General features: G+C 37.0%; 1 long non-coding RNA gene across 1 annotated transcript; it reads right to left on the minus strand.

Moving 5' to 3' along the window:
* Nucleotides 1-1,281: 1,281 nt before the first annotated feature.
* On the minus strand, nt 1,282-14,459 carry LOC131507711 (uncharacterized). Its single transcript, XR_009259641.1, has 3 exons — nt 14,393-14,459; nt 7,985-8,163; nt 1,282-1,496 (listed from the first exon to the last, which is right to left on the minus strand). It is a non-coding gene; the product is annotated as an uncharacterized LOC131507711 (long non-coding RNA).
* Nucleotides 14,460-15,213: the final 754 nt, after the last annotated feature.

A 15,213-nucleotide genomic window follows, 5' to 3' on the forward strand; every position in this document is an offset into this window, starting at 1 on the left:
TCATCTTGAATTACAATCTTGAATATTTATAAAGGAATAATAAGATCATAATTTCTTCATGCAAAAGCAGACTTGTCTAACAAATGTTGATTATTTTTGCCTTCTTGATTATCTTAGATGTAAAATAGCTCAGAAACATGGAAGAGAAAAGCAAGTTTATGAGATATTAGATTACAGGACTTCGGAGATGATTCAAACAACATAATGGCTTGTGTTGCATTCTGAGATCATGAATTGGGCAGGAAGACAAAAATACACACAGGAAATGAGGTGGATTAGTGAGTAAGGAAAGAGAATCTAATTTAAAACTGATTGTAAAATTTACTTATTAACAATTTAAGACACTACACATTCACTTATAAGTGTATCTTAATAGACTACAAAATGAAAGAGAATTTATGAAGTGTTTAGCTCACAGCATAAAGCTGCTGGAGTTGACAAGTTCATTTTTAATATTTGATTTGAAAATCATGGGCACAGCAGTAGCAAGTTAAGATGCAAATTAAATTTTTCAGGAAACAGGAGAGATGCACATTTTAATTGAATTTCCCATGAATAAAAGGTTATAAAGTCCCCACTGGAGGGAAAGCATCATTGTTTCACAGCCTGAATTTTACTTTGGTTCGGGAGGAAGTCTTAATGTTCTTCTCTCTCTCTCCCTCTTTTTTTTATTTTTTTTTTATTTTTTTATTTTGTTCTCCAGTTTGCATTAAGAATGCCCCCTGCCGTCTCAGGGTATTGTCAGAAGAACTAGCAGGACATAAGTTTTATTTTAAAAGCAGTCAGTTAGTGACAAAGGAGGCTAAGTAAATGAGTTCCAAGTGATGGGATAGAAAGTGAATACCTTTGTAAAAGCAGTTCGCTCAAGGACACCGGCCCAGGTAACACTGGGCTTGGGTTTGCATAGAAATGCAGTGTGCAAATGTTTGTTTTTTTTTTTTTTTTTTCTGAGAGATCTCAGGGAGCCTAAACTAAAATTTAAATCCCTTGTTTCTTGACCAGCTAAAAGTAACTAGCCTTTTCTCCTGACATACATGCAGCTCTTCACAGCTTCATATTCAGCCTTAGGACAAATAAAGAAGGTAAAAAAAAAAAATGCTATTCCCAGTTCTATTAATGTTTTAATGAACTACCATATTCTCTCCATAAGAGACCTAGAGGCTCTTGTGTTACAGGCTCTCATTTGATTTCTGATGCTGTGTCTATTATCACAGTAAACATACAGATGCATAAGTTTGTTAAGAAAAGAGCAGTAGAAGGGGGAAAAAAAGGCATCAGGGATTAAATTTTGAAAAGGAACAGATTGCCATGCTTTTTTATTGATGACAGTGATGAGATTTCAGAGTTAATGTCCCAAAGCAATGTCAACAGAGCAGCCCACAGGATAGGAGACAGGGGGGTGGGGGGGGTGGCTTCGGTCCAGGGCGCAGGGCTGTCATGTTGCATCTGTGTGAAGTCAGTCCAGGTCCTTGCAAAGCTGGTCACTACAGTGGCAGCTGGAACAAGAAATAAGTGAGGCTGAGAGACTCTGAAGCAATGCAGAAGAGATGTCTGATACACAGTGACTGATGGAAAATTCAGATCCAAATTCGTAGGTAACCAGTGCAGAGAAATATGCCACGCATTTTGTATATTAACTCCATCTGTTTTTAATTTATTTTTTTGTACCTTTGCACAAACTTGCTCAATTTTTTGTTTGTCCTTGAGGCAAGCAGTGGTCTGCAACTAAAACTAGACGTATAACACCAAGAAAGGAAAGGAAAGAAAAACACTACTGATAAATACTATACTGTATATAGTATGTAAAGGGCAGGCAAAATTCAGTGTTGTATATGGTAAACAAAGAGAAAATTTTACATTTTGATATATTTGAGATATTTGGAATTCTCCCCACACAAACTTCTGGCATCAGGAGCTTCCTTCCCCTCTTATAGTCAAGGATATTTAATATATTGAAAATACCTTTCAGCTTTTACCTTTATATTTCTATTTTAGAAACTGAATCATTTTACTACTTGTGAAATATTATTGAAGTTTTTATTATATGTGTATATGAGGATATGAGTATAAAACTTACGGATACAAATAACATATCCACAGGGAAGGAGATTACATAAACTTTATTCCTTACTACTCCGATAAAACATGAAGTTGATGTTTGTATCATTTATTCTAATTGGCCTAGTGCATATCTTAATGTATTACATTAAATAGAAAACCAGTTGCACTTAAATAATGGAACTGTCCTCATTAACAATGATCCAGAGAAGAAATTACATTTCATCAATTAGTTCTGCAGTTATTCCTAGGAAATGTAAGCTATTGCTGTGTGGGATTTTTTGCATATTTAAATATTTATGATTGGTTTATAAATATTTATACTACAATAATTCTGTGGATTAAAAGTAAATGAAAACCTACTATAAATGGATACTAGGATTGACAATTAAGTGAACGGATGGTGGGTGGTAGGTGCCAGGTTTCTTGCTGTTGTAGTAGAAGGTAACAGATAAGCAAGGAGAAAGGCCTAGAATGATCCATGTAGTACTGTGTTAGAGTTGGACACAGTAGAATGAACCTATTTAGCTGAACATAGATTCAAATGGTTACATATGGAAATATGTATAGGTATGTGTCTATACATAGGATAGTATATACACACGTTGTTGTGTCCTTTCTCCCTCAGCTAGAAGCAACTCACTAGCACTGAGCACAACTGGTGACCTATCCTGATTGCTAAAAGCATTCTCAAGGAAAGGATCCAGGGCTCCTGGAGTTCTTGGAGAAAGGGTTGATAATCACACTGGGGCAGGAATTATACAAGATGAGACTGGAGCATTTTGTGGTGTCAGAGAGTGTAAGGAAATGCTAATTTCTTTAAAGTTTTTTAATGTTTATTTTTTTTATTTTGAGAGAAAGAGAGAGAGAGGGAGAGAGCATGAGTGGGGGAGGGGCAGAGAGAGAGAGAAAGAAAATCCCAAGCAGGCTCCATGCTGCCAGTGTGGAGCCCAATGCAGGGCTTGAACCTGGGAACTGTGAGATCATAATCTGAGCCGAAATCAAGAGTCAGATGCTTAACCGACCTAGCCACCCAGGCACCCAAGGAAGAAATGCTAATTTTTTTTAATAAAAAGCAAAACCTTTGATGGGAGTATTTTAAAGGGACATAGGAGTCAAATGAAAAAGCTTCAAATGGCTAAAGCTGAGCAACAAAACACAGTTGTATTCGATTCTAACCCTAAGTACAAAGTAGGTATCCATGAGTTCCATACTAATATAAATAAATAAGACTATAGTTCCACACTTTAAGTGTTATGGGTTGAATTGTGTCCCCAAAACTTCGTATGGTAAGGTTCTAGCTCCCAATACCTCAGAATTTGACTTTATTTGGGAGTAGAGTCATTGTAAATGTAATTAAGATGAGATTCTACTGGAGTAAGGTAGGCTTCTAATCTAACATGACTAGTGTCCTTTCAAAATCAGGAAAATTGGACAAGATACAAACACAGTGAGAAAACAAAGTGAACATGAAGGAAGACATGTGGACAATAATCATAGAGCAAATTTTCCTTCATCACCCTCAAAGGAGGACACCTTGCTGACTCCTTAATCCTGGACTTTCTTGCCTCCAGAACTTTGAAACATTATATTTCCGATATTTAAGCCAACCAGTTAGTGGTAGTTTGTTATAACAGCCCTAGCAACCTAATACAGTGACTTCCATTCAAAGCGTAAGAGTATGGAAAGAGAAAAAAAGTAACTTTACAGTGGAGAACCCTGACAAACACTGTCTCAGCCAGGTGATGAGGGTTGCCATCAACAGTTTTAAGTCACACTGATCATATTTACCCTTAATATGATGTGATGAAAAGTGCACTTAGTCATCCTCACAAAATCCTATAACCCCACTCTACTCCTAAGAAAAATGTCAGACAAGTCCCAATTAGGGACATTCTACAAAATACCTACGGGCGCCTGGATGGCTAAGACTGTTGGCGACCAACTTCGGCTCAGGTTATGATCTCACAGCTCCTGAATTCGAGCCTTGCATCAGGCTCTGTGCTGACAGCTCAGAGCCTGGAACCTTCTTCAGATTCTGTGTCCCTCTCTCTGCCCTCCCCTGCTCACATTCTGTCTCTCTCTCTCTCTCTCTCTCTCTCTCTCTCAAAAGCAAATAAACATTAAAGAAAAAAATTAAAAACAAAAAAAAAAACCCCAAAACCTAACCAGTGTTTTCCCAGATTATCAAAGTCATCAAAATCAGGGAAAGTTGGAGGGACTGTCAAAGCCAAGAGGAGCCTGAGCAGACATGATGACTAAATATAATGTGGTGTTCTGAATGGAATCCAAGAACAAAAAAAGGGCATCAGGTTGAAAGTAAGGAAGTTTAAATAACTTATGCACTTTAGTTAATAATATATCAATATGAATTATAACAAGTCTATCATATAAGATGTTGATAATAGGGAAAAGCTGGGTATGGGTTATATAAGAAATCTGTATTCTCAACTTTTATATAAATCCAAAACTGTTCAAAAATAAAATGTTTATTTAAAAAATAAATGAAAGAAATGGATCAGTCTCACATCTGGTAACATCCTTAAAATGCATAAAACAAAGTAATGTGAAATACAGGTATATTTTACATGAAATTCAGTTCGCAATAATTCCCAACATGGTTATAAAAGCTAAAATGCACATTAAATAAAAAATAGTGTGATCATAAATTATTGACATAAATTGTTCAGTTCAGTGATGCAGAATGTATATTTCAAGCACAATCTCCAACAGTTTTTTAATCCTTTCAAAACTATATCTAATAACTTGTTTTCCCTGTCAGTTTATGAGGAATCATAATATTCTTTGATGTATTATTCTCAGACAGTCACATAAACAACTTGTGGTTCATTTCAGTTGAACAATTTTTTTTATGTTCTGCAGTAATGACTTAAAGGAGCAGAGTCAAGATTTATCAGTAATCTTTTTATCTTTTGTATGATAAGCAAAATCAAACGTGTCTAGGGATTTGGGGCAGACTTGCTCTGTCATCCCTTTCCTTGTCAATTTCAAGTTGTCACTTCTTAAAATGAACAGAAGTCAAGTAGACCATTTGGAAAAACATCTGAGGCAATGAAATACTGAGTCGTGTGTGGCATATTAATTTTCCCAATAGGACAGCACTTCTTTTTTTCTTTCATTTTTAGCTTCTCCTCTATGTGTGGAGACATTAAGATCTACTCTTGGGGCACTTGGATGGCTCAGTCGGTTAAGCATCTCCAACTGTTGATTTCAACTCAGGTCGTGATCTCATGGTTCATGAGATCAAGCCCTGCATCAGGCTGCATGCTGATGGTGTGGAGTCTGCTTGGGGTTTTCTCCCTCCTTCTCTCTTTGTCCCTCCCCCGCTTGTGCTTTCTCTCAAAATAAATAAACATTTAAAAAAAAAAAAAAAGATCTACTCTCTCTTAGCAACTTTCAAGTATATAATATAATCACTATGTTGTACGTTACATCCCCAAACCTTATTTATCTTATAAGTGAAAGTTCATATCCTCTCACCGACATTCTCTCCATTTCCTCCACTGCCAATCCTTGGCAACCACCATTCAACTCTCCATTTCTAAGTTCAGCTTTAATCCCCTGCTTTTTGTAAGTTCATGTTATGTCACTTCAGATTTACAAAAGACCTACATTAGTACCTGTTTTCACTAACTGCAAGAAATATGAAGAGGATTTTTGTTTTTACCAAAAAAAGTGAAAAGCAAAACCTGGGTTCAGTATTTGTTTTGCAGGGAGCCACACTGGAAGCTTGGCTGAGCAGTGAGAGGGATCCACCAAGCTCCTTCCTGGGAACCTCACTCAACATCTCAGCATCAAGCCACCATACATTTGAACTGTGTCTGTGAGCATCTGTGCTTTATCTCAGTTTATTTTGTGCGTCTATTTGCAGGATTTATCTGAAGGTATCGGGAAAGCCTAAGAAAAATTATTTTTTAGGTCTCGGAATGCTCAAAATTTTTCCATATGAATTAATGATAATCACTTCTTCACTTTATGCTGCTTTAGTTTATGAATGTATCATAAGAATACATTCAGATGGCAGGGGAAACCTATATAAGTAAGAACATGTAATATTTGTCTTTTGCTGTCTGCCTCATTTCACTTAGCATGATGCCCTCAAGACCCATCTGTGTTGTCACAAATGGCAGGATTTCCTTCTTTTTTAATGCTGAATCGTATTCCATTATACACAAATGAACACACATACAAAATACACATACACACTACATTTTCTTTATCCATTCAGGTTGCTTTCATGTCTTGGCTATTGTGAACAAGGCTGTAGTGAATGGGGGTGGCACAGATATCTCTTCAAGATAGGGACAATAATTCTCAAAAAGAGATTATAAATACTTTTACTGAAAATTCTGTGGTAATAAATAATTGCCGTCTTCTTCCCACTTTATTCATAATCAGCGTTCTTTTTTTTTAAGTTTATTTATTTTGAGAGAGAGAGCGGTGTGAGCAGGGGAGGGGCAGAGAGAGGAGAGATTGAATCCCAAGTGGGTTCTATGCTGTCAGCACTGAACCCAAAGTGGGGCTGTATCTCACAAACCCTGAGATCATGGCCACCCAGGCGCCCCAGCATTCATTTCTTGTTGATGAATCAACCCAAGTTAAACCAGTGGAAAATGTGTCAATTTGAATGTTTTGGAATAAGAGAGTTATTATAGGAAGTAGGCCTTAGACAATTGTTGGAAAATATAGATCCAGAAAAGGGGTTGGATCAGAGGTTGAGTCACCAACCAGTAAATCAGAGAAACTACGTACTACCAGTGATAGATTAGAACCATAAAAGGTGAGCTTGTGGAGAAGCCTATGAGAAGCCATTGCTTCTAAATAGCTATTGAATCAGTGAGTCCACAGCCAAGTGCCTGGGGAGAGCCAAGGTCACTGTTGGCCCTGGCCAGGAGTCTGGAGACCTCATTGGATAAAGAGCAAGCACCTAAGTGAATGCCTGTCACCATATATGATTGGGAACAGAACTTCAGAGAATAATAGATGCTGCTTTATTTCTGCATTCCAAGTGCACATATGTCATTTTGATGAACTCTAATTTGAAAGAATATAAGGAAATATAGCTCCTAGCCTAATGAAGTTCACTACAGTAAATGTCATATGTATACTCTGTCCTTGTAAAAAATCAGATAAAGCTATGAAGTGTGTCTGTGCTTAAAATCTTAGTTTACTTATGTTCAGGATATTAGAACACATCTTTGGCTTTTTTTAAAGGTTTTGGATTCTAGTTAACATACAGTGTTATATTAGTTTCAGGTGTACCATATAGTAATTCAACAATTCCATACATTACCCTGTGCTCATTATGACAAGTGCAGTCCTTAATCTTCATCATCTATTTAACCCTTCCCCCCACCCCCTTTCCCTGTGGTACCCATCAGTTTGTTCTTTATAATTAAGAGTCTGGTTTTTTTGTCTCTTTGTCTCTTATTTTTTTTCCTTTTGCTTATTTGTTTTGTTTCTTAAATTCCATATATGAGTGGAATCATATAGTATTTGTCTTACTCTGACTTATTTTGCTTAGTATTGTACTCCCTAGCTCCATCCATGTTGTTTCAAATAGCAAGATTTTATTCTTTTTATGGCTTGATAATATTCCATTATATATATAAATATATAAAACTTCTTATCCATTCATCTATCAATGGATACTTGAGCTATTTCCATATCTTGGATATTGAAAATAATGCTGCTATAAACATAAAGGTGCATGTATCCCTTTTAATTAGTGTTCTTGTATTCTCTGGGTAAACACTCAGTAGTGTGATTGATTGTTGGATCATAAGGTAGTTCTATTTTCAATTTTTTGAGGAATCTCCCTACTGTTTTCCAGAGTGGCTGCACCAATTTGCATTCCCACCAACAGTGTAAGAGGTTTCCCCTTTCTCCACATCTTTGTCAGTACCTCTTGTTTCTTGTGTTGTTGATTTTAGCCATTCTGACAGGTGCGAGGTAATATATCATTGTAGTTTCGATTTGCATTTTCCTGATGATAAGTGACGATTAGCATCTTTTCATGTGTCTGTTGGCCATCCAGATATCTTCTTTGGACAAAGATGGCACAAAGAAATCAAATGTTCCGTGCTCATGGATTGGAAGGACAAACATAGTTAAAATGTCTATATTACCTGAAGCAATCTACACATTTAATGCAATCTCTATCAAAACACCAATAGCATTTTTCACAGAACTAGAACGAACAATCCTAAAATTTGTGTGGAACTACAAAAGACCCCAAACTGCCAAAGAAAACTTGAAAAAGAAATGCAAAGCATCATATTCTGGATTTCAAGTCATATTACAAAGCTATAGTAATCAAAGCAATATGGTCCTGGCAAAAAAAATAGACACATAGATCAATGAAATAGAATAGAAAATCCAGAAATAAACCCATAGTTATATGGTCAATTACTTTTTGACAAAGCAGTAAAGAATACCCTGTGGAAAAAAGAGAGTCCCTTCAACAAATGGTGTTGGGAAAACCAGACAGCAATATGCAGAAGAATGAAACTAGACCATTTTCTTATACCATACACAAAAATAAGCTCAAAATGGAGTAAAGGCCTAAATGTGAGGCAATAAAAATCCTAGAAAAGAACACAGCTAGTAATTTTCCTGACATTGGCTATAGCCAACTTCTTTCTAGGTACGTCTCCTGGGGCAAGGAAGACAAAATAAAAAATAAATTATTAGGACTACATCAAAATAAAAAGCTTCTTGTTGGAATGAGCACTGGGTTTTATACATAAGTGATGAATCACTAAATTCTATTCCTGAAACCATTACTACAGTATATGTTAACTAACCTGGATTTAAATTTAAATAAATAAATAAAGTTAGTAAATAAAAAAAAAATAAAAATAAATAAAAAGCTTCTGCAAAGTGAAGGAAACAGTCAACAAAACTAAAAGGCAAACTATGGAATGGGAGAAGATATTTGAAAATGACATATCTGATTAAATATACATCCAAAATACATGCAAACTACATACACAAAATATGCAGTATATAAATATATATATAAAAATATCAACACTCAAAAAACAAATAATCCAATTTTAAAATGGGCAGAACACATAAACAGACATCTTTGGCCTTTTAAGTACCAGAATGCATTCTCTTTTAGACAACTGAATGGACCTAGATAATGTTGTGTTTAGTGGGGACCATACACGTTGAGATCTCACAATACTGCCGTTTCATGAATGTTCTCATCAAAAAGGTAAGAAAGAAAATAAGGAACACTACTGGAGCTGCTATGACCATGTGAATGTCTGAGTGAAATCAGCAGATATACCTGTGGGCAAAATACTATTATGTAGTGGAAATGTCTATGGATAGATCAGAGGACACGAAGGCAAATTAGTAGCCTGCAGTTAGCAGTGGAGGGCCGAGGAAGTCCCAGAACACAAACTGGTATTGTCGGAGACAACATCAACAGTGTGTAAACGCTATGACTATGTTGATCATCATAGACTTCAGATAGGCTGTGACTGCAGCTTAGCTCCTTTGCTTCCTGGTTACTGGACCCTGATCAGTCCTGCTAAGCCTTACTTTTTTCATTCTAGAATTGTATAAAACTTGCCAAAAGAGAAACTATCTCAAAAGTTGTTATTAAGAAGAATAATAAATGTTTGTAAAAACCCAGCACACAATGTCCAGCGCGGAGTAAGTCCTCCATAAACATAAGCTCAGTGCAGGCAGGAATTTTTATCTGCTTTGTTCATTAGTAAATCCTCAGCATCAGGCACTTAGCCTTTAAGATAATTAATTAATTAATGGCGTCTGCTTGTATTGCTGTTTTGTATTTGTTGTGACTGTGAGGTGATGAGGTGGACAATATTCCTAAGAACAGATATCACATTTTTTTAAATCTTCAACCCACCTAGGTGTTTAAAGGAGTTTAGAGGAGATAGATTTGCTGTTGGATTTTCGATATAACGGGGTCTCTACATTCTGAGTGGAGTCAGTCTTTTTTTTAACATTCTTATTCCTCAAGAGCACTCCCCACCAAAAACCCTTCACATGAATGCTCTCTTACAGGCTTGTGGTGGTCACTTTAGATTTTTACTTCTGACCTCGGGCACTGTAGCATCTCTTTGCTGAACAAAATGCTGTTATTTCCCAGCTCTCAGAAGCTATTTTATAACACTTGCAGTCATGTGTCATGCTGCCTTCTTTTTTTTTCCTGTTAGCTCCTAGGAATAGCAAATGCCATCGTTGTTTCATGTTACCCTTGCAATATCTTGCATATAAAGTGGGGACAGAGTGTGCCATTCTAAAGGCTACAGCCACTTCTACAGTCTGGGGTGAATGTCAACATCCTCCCTTTGCCCTTATATAGGGAGTGGCGAACTGAAAATGCACATGATTCTGATAGAGCTGTTGCTGTGTATGTAATCACGCAAAAGGCTCTTTCTAGTTTGAATTGAGTTAGTCTTTGCAGACATTTTTCTGCTTTTAAGATACATGGATTCTCTCTGGTAAGGACAAGTAGTGAGGGTGAAATTAAAAGCTGAGAGAAAAATGAATTCACCCCAAAGAGAGAGTCAAGCCCCAAGTTGTTCCAAGTAATATGGAAATGAGCCAGCACCTGAGAAAGATGTGACTCAGAAGAACTTGAATCAAAGAGAACAGCCAATACATTAGAGAAAGAACATTATCAGAGAGCCGATTTTTAACCTTTTCTTTTCTACATTACAGTTTCCTTCCGTTTTTTTTTTTCAACGTTTTTTATTTATTTTTGGGACAGAGAGAGACAGAGCATGAACGGGGGAGGGGCAGAGACAGAGGGAGACACAGAATCGGAAACAGGCTCCAGGCTCCGAGCCATCAGCCCAGAGCCTGACGCGGGGCTCGAACCCACAGACCGCGAGATCGTGACCTGGCTGAAGTCGGACGCTTAACCGACTGCGCCACCCAGGCGCCCCAGTTTCCTTCCGTTTAAGACAAACTCCCTGGTCAAACTGCCTGTTACTAAAGCCTGAATTAATCACTTATTAGTTACATGTCTTTGGGGAGTTCATATATCCTCTCAATGCTTCAGTGTTTTATCTAGAAAATGGGGATAACGGCTGTGTCATAGGATTGGTAGGATAATTAAGTGACTACACACACACACACACACACACACACACACACACACACACACTCTAGTGTCTCGTCCTAGCAAGTACTGACTATGAGGTTGTTATTATTACCAGCAATGTGGTTATCCCCAAGAGCTAATAAATTCTTTTTTTTTTTTTTTTTTTTTTTTTTTTGTTTTTGTTTTTTTTTGTTTTTTATTTATTTTTGGACAGAGAGAGACAGAGCATGAACGGGGGAGGGGCAGAGAGAGAGGGAGACACAGAATCGGAAACAGGCTCCAGGCTCCGAGCCATCAGCCCAGAGCCTGACGCGGGGCTCGAACTCACGGACCGCGAGATCGTGACCTGGCTGAAGTCGGACGCTTAACCGACTGCGCCACCCAGGCGCCCCTAGAGCTAATAAATTCTTAAACATGAGAGCATTGCTCTAGCTGTGTTTAGGCACCTTCGTCCATGTTTTGGGGTGAAGCATGCTCAGGAATAAGAAAGTAGTGAGAGACAGCTGGAGGTATTCTGTAAGGGAGAAAAAGCAGTGACAAGCAAGACAGGGTGGCTTTTGAGGACACATAAGGAGTGATCTCAAAAAAACCTGGGAAGAGAATTAGACTTTCTAGAATTAGACTCCTATATTCAGTATGGGAGTTCACATATTGTTGTATGTATATTTAAAGTAACAAATACACTAGAGGCCTAGAGAACTTTGGACACTAAGGTTTTATTATTTTAATTAAGATTTATTTATGTCACAAACATTATTTATTGATCACCTGTGTGAGCCTGACACTTTAGTAAGTGTTGCACATACAGCTAGAACTTAGATTTGTGGGGGAGAAACATAATGAGCAAGTAAACAGATATATACAAGATATTTACAAATCATGATAAGGTCAGTGAAAGTGCATAATGATAGAGAGTAATTTCTGAGTACATATTAAGGTTATCAGGAAAGGATTTTCCTTTTTTTTTTTAACTTTTGTTCATTTTTGAGAGGGGGAGGGGCAGACAGAGGGGTACAGAGGATCCAAAGTAGGCTCCACTTTGACAGCAGAGAGCCCAATGCAGGTCTCAAACTCAGGAACCATGAGATCATGACCTGAGCCAAAGTCAGATGCTTAACCGACTAAGCCACCAGGTGCCCCTATCAGGAAAGGATTTTCTGGAAGGAAAAAAAAAAAGACTTTAGCTGAAATGTAAAATATGTAAAAGAGAAAGTCAATGAAAAGCCAAGAAAATAGTTAACCAGGCAGAAGGAATAGCAGTGCAAGTTCCTGAAGCACAAGAAAAGCTCGATTTCAGGATACAGAAAGGAAGCCAGTCTGGTTGGAATTCGGTGTGGCAGGAAGGGTGGTAGGAGATGATGCAGCCAAGAAAGACAGAATCCAAGTCAGATTCAACCTGGAATATAAGGGTAAGGATTGTGGATTGTGTTCTAAAATAAAGAGAAATCATTCATAGGTTTTAAGTGGGGAAATGAAATAATAGGCTTTATGATGTAAAAATACTGTAGATGAATTTTACATATTTCTAAAGCAAATCTCTCCACCTTTGCCTTTGATCAAGATGTCAAGTTTTCCTCTCTAGCGGATTTTTCCAAGCAACACACAGATACACTGATTTTTTTCCCCATCCATCTTTAAAAAACAAACAAAAAAACTATCAACCCTTCTTCCTACTTCAGTTATCATCTTATTTCCCTCATTTACTTTACATTATAAAGAAGGAAAATGACTGAATGGGAGAATATATTTGCAAATAATATATCTGCTAAAGGGTTAGTATCCAAAATATATTTTAAAAAACTTATGTAACTCAACACCAAGAAAAACAAAATCCCACTAAATTATGGGCAGAAGACATGAACAGACATTTCTCCAAAGACAGAGATGGCCAACAGACACATGAAAAGATGTTCAACATCACTTATCATTAGGGAAATACAAATGCAAACTATAATGAGATATATCACCTCACAACAGTCAAATGGCTAAAATAAAAAAATACAAGAAATACATGTTGGTGGTGATGTGGAGAAAAAGGAACAATCTGTCATTGTTGGTGGGAATGCAAACTGGTGCAGCCACTGTGGAAAATATTAGGGAGGTTCCTCATAAAGTTAAAAATATAAATACCATATGATCTAATAATTCCACTACTGGATATTTAGCCAAAGAATATGAAAACACTAATTTGAGAAGATACATGCACCCCTATGTTTATAGCAGCATTATTTACAATAGCCAAATTATGGAAGCAGCCCAAGGGTCCATTGACAGATCAATGATAAAGAAGATGTGGTATATATACATATATATGTGTGTGTACACACACACACACACACACACACACACACACAGGAATATTACTCAGCCATAAAAAAGAATGAAATCTTGCCATTTGTAATATCATTGATGGATCTAGAGGATATAATGCTAAATGAAATAAGTCAGAGAAAAAAAATACCATAGGGTTTCACTTATATGTAGAATTTAAGAAACAAAACAAAGAAAGAAGAGACAAACCAAAAAACACTCTTAATTATAGAGAACAAACTGATGGTTACCAGAGGGAAGGTGGGTGGGGATGAAATAGGTGATGGGAATTAAGATTGCCCTTTTCATGATAAGTACTGAGTAATGAATTGCGGAATCAGTATATTGTATGCATGAAACTAATGTAACACTGTATGTTAACATGATAACTATACTAGAATTAAAATTAAAAAGAAAATGACTTGAAAGTTGTCTGTACTCTCTGCAGTTTAGCTACTTCCATTCTCTCTCTCTTTTTTAACTGAATCATGCATCACTGACACACAATGTTATATTGGTTTCAGGTGTATAACATAATGATCCAACAATTCTAGGAGTGCCTGGGTGGCTCAGTAAGTTAAGCATTTGGCATTTGATTTCAGTTCAGGTCACGATCTCATGGTTCCGGAGATTTTACCCCATCGGGCTCTGTGCTCTGTCAGTATAGAGCCCGCTTGGATTCTCTCTCTCTTCCTCTCTCTCTGCCCCTCCCCTATTCTTTCTCTCTCAAAATAAATAAGCTTAAAAAAATAATGACACAACAATTCTATACATTACTCAGTGCTCACTATGTTAAGTATAGTCACCATACAACATTATTGCAATATTATTGACTATATTCTTTATGCTGTACTTTCCATTCCTGTGACTTATTTTAGAACTGATAGTTTATACCTCTTAGTCCCCTTCACTCACCTTCTCTCAATCTCAATCTGAGTAGATTTTCAACTGCACCACTCTGCTCTTTGTCATGGTCGTCAATGACATCACTGAAGCTACTTTGTCTGTTCTCAGGCTTTGTCTCAGTTGACCTATTAGCATCCTTTGCCATTGTTTATGCCATTTCCTTCTAGAAACCTCTTCATCATTGGCTCCCAGGATACCACACTCTCCTGGTATCCCTCCCACTTTTCTGGATCTTCAGCCACTTTTGATGGTTCCTTCTCATTCTCTAAATGTTGGCATCTCCTGTACTGTTTCTGTGTTCTATATAGAGAATATATTCTCTATTCTGTTCTATATATTCTACCGTTTCTATTCAACACTCGTTTCATTATTTGATCCATTCTCATGGTTCTTAAATATCATCTGTACTCTGAGGTCTCTCACATTTATATCTCCATCTTGGACCTCTAACCCTGAACTTCAGACCCTCATATATAACTGTCTACTTCACAACTGTGATGTCTAATAGGCATCTGAAACTTAATATGTTACAAACATTGCTCCTACTGTCCATCTCCCTCAAAAAAAAAAAAACAGCTCCATTTCTATCAGTGGTAGCCTCATTATTTCAGTTGTGTGAGCCAAAAACTCGAGGTCATTTTTGATACATTTTCTCTTTCTTCATCCAATTTATTGGCAAAATATATTCACGGTTTCACTAGTTATTACCTACACTGCTACTACCCTAAAAAAATCACCATCATCTCTTTCTTGCCTGCTTACAACTAGCTCCTAACAGATATCTCTAGTTTTGTTTGTGTCCTCCTAAATATATTCCAAATACAGCAGCC

Source organism: Neofelis nebulosa, chromosome 3, assembly GCF_028018385.1.
Source record: "Neofelis nebulosa isolate mNeoNeb1 chromosome 3, mNeoNeb1.pri, whole genome shotgun sequence".
NCBI lineage: Eukaryota > Metazoa > Chordata > Mammalia > Carnivora > Felidae > Neofelis > Neofelis nebulosa.